This window comes from Lygodium microphyllum, chromosome 14 (genome assembly GCF_053477565.2).
Source record: "Lygodium microphyllum isolate KBCC chromosome 14, Lygodium_microphyllum_v1.1.10, whole genome shotgun sequence".
NCBI lineage: Eukaryota > Viridiplantae > Streptophyta > Polypodiopsida > Schizaeales > Lygodiaceae > Lygodium > Lygodium microphyllum.
In genome coordinates, this window is record NC_141148.1 from 58,297,404 (window position 1) to 58,309,710 (window position 12,307).

Sequence of the window (12,307 nt, forward strand, 5' to 3'; positions counted from 1 at the left end):
CCACATGGTCAAATATCTCTTTTCTTAAGATATTATTTATTAACTAGTACATATGCATGTATTTGTCAACATAAAGTTAAATTGCTTTTGTTTTCTATGCTAGTTTATAGCTCAAACATTAGGTAGAATGATGAGGAAGTAAATGAATCTAACGTGCTTATTTTTCTTCTTTGTAACTTCAACTAAGAGATCTATGGTTGGATGTCTAACAAATTCAACAACAGTAGGGCACGATGATGTGATTGATGTTTCCTTGATAAGAAATGCAACACAATTATGTGTAATACTTGATCCTAGTGGTCTTCTTTTACAACAATGCTTTGCTAAGTCTAAAAAGTTTCAAAGTTTTCAAATGGAAAAGCAATGGCTTGTTCTTCTATCGAGATGTATGGAGTTTCCTGAAGCCTTACTTGCAAGATTCCAAGTCAGAGTTTGGTCAAGAGCTTTATATAAGAATCTCATGGCAGTTATTAAGTGCTTTAAGATCCATACAAAAAGAAAGTATCATTTCTTCATGGTTTGGGGCCAAGAAAAATATCATAGACATCCACTCAAATTTATATATGGGCTAGATAAGATGGGAGTAGAAGCAATGCTCAAGCCTCTAAAGTATGTATGGGATAAATATAGACATGTTTGTTAGCATACCAAGACTATTCTCATAGATGACCGTCCTTACAAAGGATGTCTAAATCCTATTGAGAATTGCATTTATTAAAAAACTTTTCATATCAATCATGGAGACTCTATCTTCATCAAATAACTTCTACCATACTTGACTTGCTTAAGAAAATACCATGATGCACGTGAAGTCATCAAGTTTGATCAATATGGATAAGTGCCAGTTCAATATGGACATGGATTGTATGCACAATTCAAGGTTGTCATTAATGAATGGACTAGATCAGAGGATGATGGTATTTCATCTTCATCATCAACACCGCATGAGACCATGATTGATAAAGATAGAATATATATTCAACCTTGAATCACTTCTTGCTTCAAGAGACAATCTATTATACAAACATCCTCAACAAATGCCTCATGTCATTAGTCTCTTACATTGAACAGCTCACAACTATCCAAGTTGAACCAGATCCCTTTAGTCTCTTCTTTCAAAGATATGGAAGCAATGCAACATGCTCATCAGTTAGGATATCACAAACATTTCATAAATGGTAGAGATAAACATTTAATATAAAATCTACAAAAGTTGTATTTTTCCAATATACATGATGTAACAAGGCAATGACTCTATATGGACTAATTTTGATTCCCATAATAAATATATCCCTTATATTAAGGGCTTTTGCATAGCTATGAAATATATGCTTGTTAAAAATGTAAAGTGTTTTATGTAGTTACCTTGGTGCTTTTAAACACCACCAATATCAATGAGAGAATCTACTTAATTTTTTTAATTCTTTCAATAACATTAGTTTTTTTTTCTGAAATTTCTTATAAAGTGGTTTAAGTCCAATTTTATACTTTATATCTTACCTAACTAAGTCTTAATTAATAAGAAAATTTATGTCAATTTTTGGAAACACAAACCATTGGTCAAAGGTTAAATTTTTTGTCTTAGAAAAATCATAAACTTCTAGCTTGGTATATAAATCTTCATTTTATGATATGAAAGTTTATTTAGTGATTCAAAGTGTTAAGCTAGTATATTTTGTCCAAAGTCAATATCTATATTGTCCATATATTGTTGAGATAGATGGAACTTTTGAACAAAAGACATTTATATATCATACATATATATATATATAATATAAATGGGATGAGTAATTATTTAACATACTTATGTCTATTGGTTTACACAAAAAAAAGAACCATCACATCATAGGTTATCCAAACTTATTACTATATGGTATCAGATCAAGTTATTAAACCACACCTAGTTAGTAGTGACTCTTTTAAGGTCTTAGTTCATGAAACTTATACATGTCACTATAAATGGTGCTATATCTAAAAGAAGAAACTCATATTATAATATCTTCAAACCCATAACATTATAAATTTTGGCCATGATAACACATCTTCATATGATGTTTGAGGCTCTTGTATTCTAAATTCTCTACACACTCCTTCAAACCTTTGTATTCTTACATCAAACTTGGAAATTTCTTAGGTATATCCTAGCTAAGTCTCCTTGATGTTTCCACCACCACACAACATCATATTTTGTTAGTATGCTACAAAAGATAGAGTGAAATCCAAATCTCCTAATAGCCACATAACTTACATTTCATCACTTAAGCTCTCAAGATGTGTGATTTCACATTTGTAAACATATAAAGTACTTTTTAAAGACAAAAATAAACATAATGCCCTCTTTTATTCACAAAAACAAGACACTAATTAAAAGTGGGTCTTGGAAAATTCCCACAATCTCTAATCTAGCAACAAGTTCACAATTGATAAGAAAGAAACCATGATTAAATCCGAATGTTCTACTACTGGTGGAAAAAGAATTTAAGCTCTGAAGTTTGCTCCTGCATACAACTATATTAAAAAAACTTCTCGCATGGGGAAGTGTTGACATTCAAAATCATAGACAACTATTGCAGTCCATATATTGTACGATGCCACCTCTCCAATTGCTATCAATAGATGGATTCAATAGAAGAATATGAGGATTATTTTGTAGGTTTTACAATAGAAGATGAAATTATTTCATTATTAGTCAGAATGTATCCGCATGTCTATATTTTTAAGCACTAAAGATGGAATTCTATGGGGTGGCTTAATTTAGATGGATTCAATGTTTTTTATGACTCACTATGCACAAATTAAACGCATAGATTACAAAATTGTATTTGCATGATGTTGATTCCTATGTGTTTAAGAAAGCACTTAAAGAGGAATTTTACATAGAAGATGCCAACATGGTTACATGTTGAACATTTCAAGACTGGGCCGTGAAGTCAAATAAGGAACTTTTAGGTACAAAATTGCTTCAAAAGTTTGAAAGTAGATTTAAGCTACATAATTGCTTCAAAATTTTGAAAGTAGATTTCAAAAGTTGGATATTGTAGAGTAGTAGACTCTTGAACCCCAAAAATTTGAGATGTTTTTCAAGCTACAAATTTTATTTTGCAAGAGAAGTTTTTGCATTCTTGTGAAGTACAATAGTGCCCAATTCTATTAAAATAGATTAGTTGTCCTAACAAGGGTTGAATTTATTGGACACTAGTATACTTCACAATAATTGAGATGTTTTTACAGGCTATAGCTCCTATTACGGTGAAATAGAGGTTTTTTAAATTTAAATTATTTTACTTCAAATTTAAATATTTTTTAAATAAATCATTTTGATATATTTTTAGACAAAAATTTCTTGGAGACACAAACTACAAGAGGTATTGGTACATTTAAAGATGCTAGATAGAGACGTTTCTTATTATCCATTTAGAATCTTATAGTCTCCCTATCATTTTCTTGAAATTCTTGAATAATACAGTCAAATGTATTCTCTCCATTGTATTCCTCTCTCTTTCTCAAGAATCTCCAATAGTTTAAGAAAGTGTATGTTCCCCCTTCATTTTTGCACAAGATTTTCTATTCTCTTTTTCCACTTAACATCCTCTTCTCCTTCATCTTCTATTCCAATGGAAGCTCCATGCACTTGGCGTTCTTCATCTTCTATTAGAGTAATCACAATATACAATAATTTTGACCATGAAAATAATATGTGAATTCCTACTATCATTGATGTTGGTTCTTTTGAGGCATGTTACAAACAAAGAAGAGGAGAAAATGTGAAAACGAATTCATTGGCACTTCTAAGGGGTAAGTAAAGAATTTCAAGCTCAAAGGATCAATAAAAAAAATCAATGAGATGCTTATATAATATACATATATACACTTGGAATTGCACTTGCAAAACTGGCCCATTGACACGCCACACTATAGACCAAAGTTCTGTAAGTTTATTGGAATATTTCAATAGGCTTCAAACTCAATTTTATGTTTCAAAAATTTGTTGAAGTTTGTCTATCTTTGTAGATATATATCCATCAAATCTCAAATATTGGCAACCTATCGAAAGCATAGTTGGAATCTTTGATGCATTTCATGACTTGATTGCCAAGCATTTCTACAAAGAGACCTCAAAAAGGTCATTAGTTGAGTAAGATATTTTCTTTTATGATAAATTTTACAATGCACTATCAAGCATGAAAAGATACATGTCTCTTAAGCCTATTTTACTCCCAACCCTAGATAGCATAGAGTGGCTAATTCTAGACCCAGAATCATATGAATCTTTTAGGTTAAAGATTTATATAGATATTGAAAGATATCTATGACCTAATGTAATGAGTTGAGAAGTGAAGATCAAAGTCTTTGAACCACTACATGTTTTCATGGACTTTTTTTATGATGAGGAAGTTTGAAAAACATAATCAATGTTTATATAAAAAGCAGAAAAATGCATGGACTTCTTAAGTCAAAGTTGGGATATAAAAGAAATGTGTTGGATTATGTCTAAAATGTGATGGAAATTGATTGTCTATAAACATATAATTGCATCATAAAAATTTATTTCTCCTTTCTATTACATGAGATGGCATTATTTAGATGGAAAGCTTGTAGCAATTGATGAGTACTTACAGAATAACATTGATAATCCTATGACAATGTTAGAGATTTGGCTAGAGGATGAGCTCATAATGATGTTAAGTATAAGCCAAATGTCTCATTATGCCAAGTGCGAATGTCTAGACCTAGCATAAGCATCCCTACTACTTATTCATTCAAGTGCAATGGTTACAAGATAAATAGAATATGTAGAAAAAAAAATGTGTGGTTTTGTCTAAGGTACACATCTTTTTTTACTTATAATAATGCTAGTCATGGTGAACCTTATGTCCCAAGTGGCCCAAAGAAAAGAGAGAAATAGTTTATCTGGGGATGTTATTACAAAACAAGATTTCCTCTTACCACAACCTATTTGATAGGAATATGCAATAGTTATAACAAGGACAAAATGTAATACAGAAATAATATTTTGAGTCCTATTATCAATAATGGCATCTAATTACAAGGTTATATTTTATATACAACAATATAACATTTGATGTGTATACAAATTTGTGGCATACTTATAGTCTTTGCATTCTTTCTACATCTAAACTATCAAAACTATTGATCTTGTCCCCTACCTCATCATTTGCCTCCATGTAATCCAATTGTATGGTATTTGGATGGAATTCAGTCCCTCTTACTTCTCTGGGAGGTGGACAAGGTAGTGAAGGTGCATACATACATGGTATTGAGACATTACTATGCATTGCATAGTTAATTAGATTCTCGACCATATCTACTCTAAACTAAAGAAGGTTGTTGTTGGGCTAGTGTGCGCTTGATAGATGCAGGGTTTCATGAAGTAACCATGGCAAGTAGGGAGCTGGTACTTGTGAAAAATAAGATAGAAAGCTAAGAAAACACTAGAGTATTTACCTTGTCAGATCCTCTAAGCCAAAAACTCAAAATACATAAGAAATACTCTAGGCACTTGGCCTGTAATTAGACTTCTCTCTCGGCATTTTTCTTTCAAGAGAACTCTCACTTTGGAAAAACACACATCAATTCAACTTACCTCGATCCTGGTAGAGGACTTTTCGGTGAGAACCCTAGCTTCTATCACTTAGAACTTCTATATTCAGTTTCTATGAAGAGCACTAGAAACAAACTCCTTAGTATGAGATTTAGGCTTATTCGGCTTAGAGACTTCCACAAATCATATTCCAACTTGATACACGAGAGGCACACTCAAAGACATTGCCACTCATAGCTAGAAGGAAGCAAGATGACATAGAACCCATAGGTTCTTACAAAACACTCATTGGAGTTTACACCAAGAGTTCCAGCTTATGTGTAGAGTATTCAATGAACATCCACCTATTGGAAGCAACATTCATAGAATATGAAACAAAGCACAAGAACCAAATTCCATTCCTAGTAACACATCACTTTATCAATTTGATCTCCCTTCATGCATGCAAGTTGACTCCGATTGTGGATGTAATTAGAGCAAAAGGACACTCATGGCACAAAATTCAGAGATCCCTTGCAACTCTATGACATATGTCATGGTCCTTCCAATGCAACATCTTCAACTCAGCATACACTGACCACCTCTTTGCATGTAATGCATGAACTTCTCCAGATGCAGAAAACATAGGGTGTAGGCTTGTCTTCTGTCTGCATATATGCAAGCCTTCCCTTGGCTTCATATCGTCGTCTTCACCATGATAACCTTACCTTCTCAGTAGATTGATTTCTGCAGCCCACCATCCTCTCCTATTCAAACTTCACAGCATCCAGCTCCTCATGACTGATGTCTAGCATTGATCCCACATGGTAGTTCGAGTGTGGGAGACTTATAAGCACTGGGCTCACGTTAAATATCGGCCTACTATGGGCTATCGCCCGTAGACAGGCCACGTGTCGGTGACCCTGCACTTTTTAGGGGTCACATCTCTTTTTTAAATATATATACTTAATAAATTTACAATCTGTCAGCTAACGCGCATGGGTGAGATGGTAGGGTGCTTGACTACCAGCGTGGGGACGTGGGTTCAATTCCTCACAGCGACACATTAAGATTTTGGCCCAAAAGGAGGGCTCTTCATTATCACCGGCTGCGACCGGGTGCCACATCACCAGGCAGGCCGATATTTAATGTGAGCCGATGGGCTCACGTTAAGAATCGGCCTCCTTGCCTACGTGGCAAGGAGGCCCACCCCGAAGGGCCCAGGTGTTTCACCCTCTCACCTGCGTTGTCGTACTGCTGCGCATCCGAGATGTGGAATCCACAAAAAAGGATATGCTGAATATGGACTATTTGTCAAGGCACTTGCTTCTTATTATCACATGTAATTAGAGGGTGTTTGTTCAGATTTTGTCAATCATTGGACATGGGTTTCAATTATCTTATAGTCAGCAAATGAGACTTTTACATATGGAATAAGTGGATTTTTTTTTGTATGTCACTAGCTCAGCTATACAAATACTTCTTTTCAGTATCATTGCAAGGGAAACTAAATGAAGAGCACCAAAGGCTCACATTGTTTTGTGGAACTTGTCGAGAAGGTCACATTTTTGCATGGAAATTCACCGTTAGACGTCTCAAGATCTGTCAATACCACTGAAAGGGTGTAAAGCCACTCCAACTAAAGTAAAATTTCAGAGAAAGGTGCAAGATTTAAAAGGGCTGCTTTTCTGAGGCTATTGTGGAAAAAAAGGAGAGCTTTATTGGCCGTTTTGCTTTTCTGAGGACAGGGAGGAGCTTTTGTTTTTGAATCGAATTTGGGGGGAAAAGATGGTCTGGAAAAAGGAAGACATGGAGTTTTTTTTGGGGGAATCAGAATGCTAAAGGAGGACATCTGCCGCGAAAAAAAGGGAAGAACAGGGGAGTTCAGGACGAAGAAAATAGGGGATGAGGAGAAAAGGAAGGACGGGCAGCAACTGGTCTCTGCTTTGTAATTCCTGCAATGAAGCAGGAGAAGGAAGTATGCATCATACCAGAGTGACGGAAGACGATTGAAGACAAGTGACAAAGATGAAGAAGTTGCTGAAGACGATGCAAAGAGGAAGTCGAAGTGAGGAGTCCGCGATGAATGTGAAAACGGAGAGCTGAAGTCGACGACAGTGAAAAAGACATTTCAATTCGTCAAGTAAATCATTGAGCGTGAAAGGTGCTTCAATTGTTGCAGATGAGATCAAGTTGCAGAGGACAATCGATGTGCTCGTGTTATCATACACGAAGCAGTCGCCTTCCTCAACCACATGGAGACCTCAAATTGCAGGTCAGGTGCAAGGTCATCTGGAGATAGTGAGCACAGTTACTTAGGGGCTTTGTGGGCTGGATCCTCACTGTCATGAAAGTCAGTTTGAGCGTTTGAGCAGAAGATTGAGATGCCTATCACCGAACCTGTCGAGTAAGACTGGGACGTAGCTGATTTTAAAATACCGAGTTTAAAGCGCTGAGGAATTGCAGGGAGGAAGAACCAAAAGGGAATACAAGGCAAAACAGAGGAGAGCTCGAGAGGAGATGACTACTGGAATGGAAGAGAAATATTGTACTCTGCAGCTAAACTGTGGCGCAGAGACTGGGTATCATAGTCGTTTGGAACGTTTCATCACGGAAAGAACTTATTCTACAGAACTATGCGCCATGGTATGCAGAAATTTCTTATGTGGATAGTGCAGACAGAGCCTTATTGTACTGCAGAATAAGATAAAGGTTGAGGGTGACTGGCTATGACAGAAGCAACACAGTGAGCACTGATTTGCCCTTCTTTTCCTATGAGAGCTCTCTCGAAGGCGCAAAGAACTTCTGCAACCTTAAAATTACTAACTCAAGACCTCTCTCCGCCATACTCAAAGTCACGGTGCTTGTGGAGTTCAGACCATCATACTGATACAATCTGAGGACGAGAGCCGTGCATGAGGCGGCATAAGAGAAGGAGACACATGCATATCATAGGGAGTCATCGCATCAACTCGAGGGTAGACAATAACACCATTCAGTGTTACCATCAGCATGGGAAATGGACCACAACAAGAAGGTGGTCGGCTTACTATTAAACTTTGTTGCTGAAGGAACGACGTCTACATGCTCACATAGCAGTTCTTCTCTTTCTTCATCATCAAAAGACGTGTCTTCTTCACCTGCTCTAAAGGAGGAGGAGCTTCATTAATCAAAGAGTATTCGTCGTGCTGTTGAAAGTGGCTATATCATTAATAGATTATTGTCAACTGCGACAGTTTGTATGCTTTGTAGAGATGACACAGCTGAGTTGGCAACTACAACATTGATAGCAATAGTGGCAGTGACAGTGATAGCTGCAATGAAAGTGCTAGTGAGCTAGAGTTTGCTAAGTTCAACAAAGTTAGAACTGCTACTGATTTTTGTAGTGTTCTTTGCTGCATTTCTGTGATGTTAATGTCATGGCTTCTTGAGTGAACTAGGAGCTTCAGAACTATGTATCCAGTTCCTGTATTCGTTCATGAGCCTCAATTGCAGCTGCCAATTATCTTATAAGATGAACTGAATAAATACCATATACACAACATTCACTTGATTGGTCTTCTATCTTGGAATTATTCAAAATCCTCTGTGGATGCGAAATTGTTTTCACGAATCCTTCGACATCTTTGGTGAACCCGACGTGAAAGCGTCGCAGAAATTTCAGGATGGGAGATTCTTAAGCCTCTATTTCAGGCTCTTCTACAATTCCAGCTGCGTCTACTTCAGCTCCATCTATGACTGTTGCGTCAAGTACTTCAACGGAAGATCTAAAACAGATTTTGCAGAATATGTCCATGTATATGCAGCTCCAAAATCAGCAAACACAATTGTATATGCAGCAGCAACAACAATTGCATCAACAGCAGTTGTCTCAGCAAAGGCAACTCTATTCGGAGCAGGAGAATGCAAACAGCGCGACTAAGGCTATTGAAGCAGTTGAGAATGAGAAGAAGCTATTTGACGGGTGTAATGTTTCAGCATATTTGAAGACATATGAGATCAAGATGGGATTTTTTGGAGTTCCTGTTGGACTTATGAGTAAGTACTTCCTTCGTCTTATCACACCTGCTTTGAGGACAAAAGTGACTGATCTTTTTATTCAAAATACACATTGGCAAGATTTTAAGAAGGCCCTGAAAGAAGAATACTTCCTTGAGGACTTTGGTATGGCTACTCGGCGGTCATTCCGAGAGTGGGTCTACATGCCAAACAAAGGTCTCGCTGCTTCGGAGTTGATTCGAGAATTCGAAGAGAGGTATAGTCAGCTTGATGCCATTGAACAAAGAGCATTGGATGTTGAAAAAGTTGAGCTTTTCTTGCAAGCTGCAGATCCTGCTCTTCAAGAAGAATTGGGTGAGCTTCTTGAAGATCGCACGAAGCCTATGGGTCTTAAAACTAATTGGCAGGATGCTCAGGATGCAGTCTCGACTTTGACCAAGAGGAGGATATGGAAGACTCGCCTACAGAATGGTTCCATGACACCTACACCATCATCAGTTCCTATGCCTACTTCTATCCCTGTTATTTCTTCTCCTCCTCAGCCAGTTTCTTGGCCTATGCCAGTGCCTACTGTTTCCACTCCACCTATTCCTCCTGTTCCACGACCGATGCCTACACCTTCTGCTCCAAAACCATCCGCTCCATCGGTGCCTACCTCTCTTGATGACATAATCAAAGGCATCACAGATTTGACACTAGAGTCAGTCAAAGCGGAGTTGGTGGGAAAGTTGAAGGAGCAGTTTGCTTCGACTGCGCCTACTACTTCTTCTAGTGCTCCTACTGCACCTAGGAGTGCTCCTAGTGCACCTAGGAGAGATCAGAGATGTATTTGGTGTGATAGTACGGACCATCAACATTGCAGGGATTGTGACTCTTTTCAGGATACAAGGAGGAAGAATGTGGTATATTGGGGGCAAGATGGTAAGATTTGGTTGACTGAGACAGGAGCTCCACTTGCTACCAACTTTGGTAAAGGTGGAATGAAGAAGTTAGTGGATGACATGGTTACGCGTACTTCTTATGTGACAGCTAGAGGTGATGTTTCTGCATATGGAGTTCAGATTGAGAAGGGATCAGAGACTCAGTCAGCGCTATGGACTTATGCTATGGAGACTGCAAACAAGGGGAAAATTCAGCAAACTGTTTTGACTAGTGCAGGCTCTAGCATCAGATCAGAGACAGGTTGGGACTCGCCTGTTGACAGGTACTCTATTTATGCTTATTTGGCTAAATCTCATGGTGTAGATGTATTTGTTGAGGAGAAGCGTAAGAGGGATGAAGAAAATCCAAGTGCAGCTAAGAAGACTAGAGGGGGTGAGTTTGTTACTCCACCTACTGCAGGACCGTCTTCAAGACCAGGGCCAGATCGACAGATGGAGGATGCTCAAAAGAGAGAAAAGAGGCAAGAGCCTAGAGAGAGAAAGCAGCCAGGATTCAGATTGATGTCCGATATTGAGACATCTACAGACATGAAGAAAATCTTTAATGATAAGATACTTGGCAGTGAGGTGACTTTCACTATTTCTGAGATTTTGGGCATCTCAAAAAGAGAGTTTCAGGATCAGTTTCAGGAGGTCTTGAAGAGGAAAAGACATGCATTGTCTACCACTGATACACAGGGAGTTTTGATTGGGGAGTTGGATGAGGATGAGGATGAGGTTATGGTTGATAATGCTTCTGTTTTTCCGCAGGTAGAGAAGAGGGTTCAGCCTATGCATTATGCTTGAATTGATGAGCCTGTCATGATACCGCGTAGTCACTTTTCGCGGAGCCATTGGGCTAGGGCAACTACAGAGACGATGGTAAAGATTGGAGAGAAACAGGTGCCTTATGTTGCATTGGTGGATCATGGTTCAGAGATTAATCTCATAGTTCGTGGAGTTTATGAGAGTAACAGATGGCCTATGGATGTAGAGCATGGGTGGCGTATGAGAGCCGCCAATAACACTGCAGGTGATTTGTATGCTGCCTGTCCTAGTGTCAGGATTTCTATTGGTGATGTAGAGGAGGATTTTCATTTCTTTGTGCAGGATTCATACTCTTATCCCATAATTCTTGGTCAGCCATTCATTACAGAGATGCGCATGGAAACAAAGGTCATGGATGATGGATCTGCTTATGCACGGATTCGCAGTAAAGATGGTATGAGAGCAGTTCAGTTTATGACTGTATGTGTGAACCATGTTAGAAACAGGGATACTCTTAGAGATGCACCTTTGCCCACTGTGAGGGATTCGGGTTTTCATTAGGTGCCGCCGTTTCGCGAGACGACGGTGGTACAGAGGAGAGGAGATTGGAGTTCTCGCCTCCTGGCAGCAGTGTTTTCTCCTCCGGTTTTGTTGGGATTTCAGCAAACAGTTCGATGAGTTATCAGAAGACTTCTAGGTTGTCTAGAGCTGCCAGGCAGTATATATGCAGGAAGGAGAAAAATTTTAAAAATGCAGGAATTTTGGAGGATGATGAGCACATAGATGGGATGTATGACAGTGTGATTTGTGCAGATACGATGACAGAGATGAGAGATATGCTGAAAACTGATATGTTGAATTGTCACGGTAATGTATTAGTGCAGTCCCTGGACATGTTTCATGAAATTGCAGATTTTATGTCACAGATTGAGTCAAAGGCTCAGGTAACTCAGCAAAGAGTGTTGAGTGCTGAAGAAATTCAGCAAACAGAGTTTCTAGCTGGTTATGATCAGCTTTCAGAGAGACAGAGGGCTGAAAATTTTCAGCCAACAGAGTTTACTGCTAAAATATTTCAGCA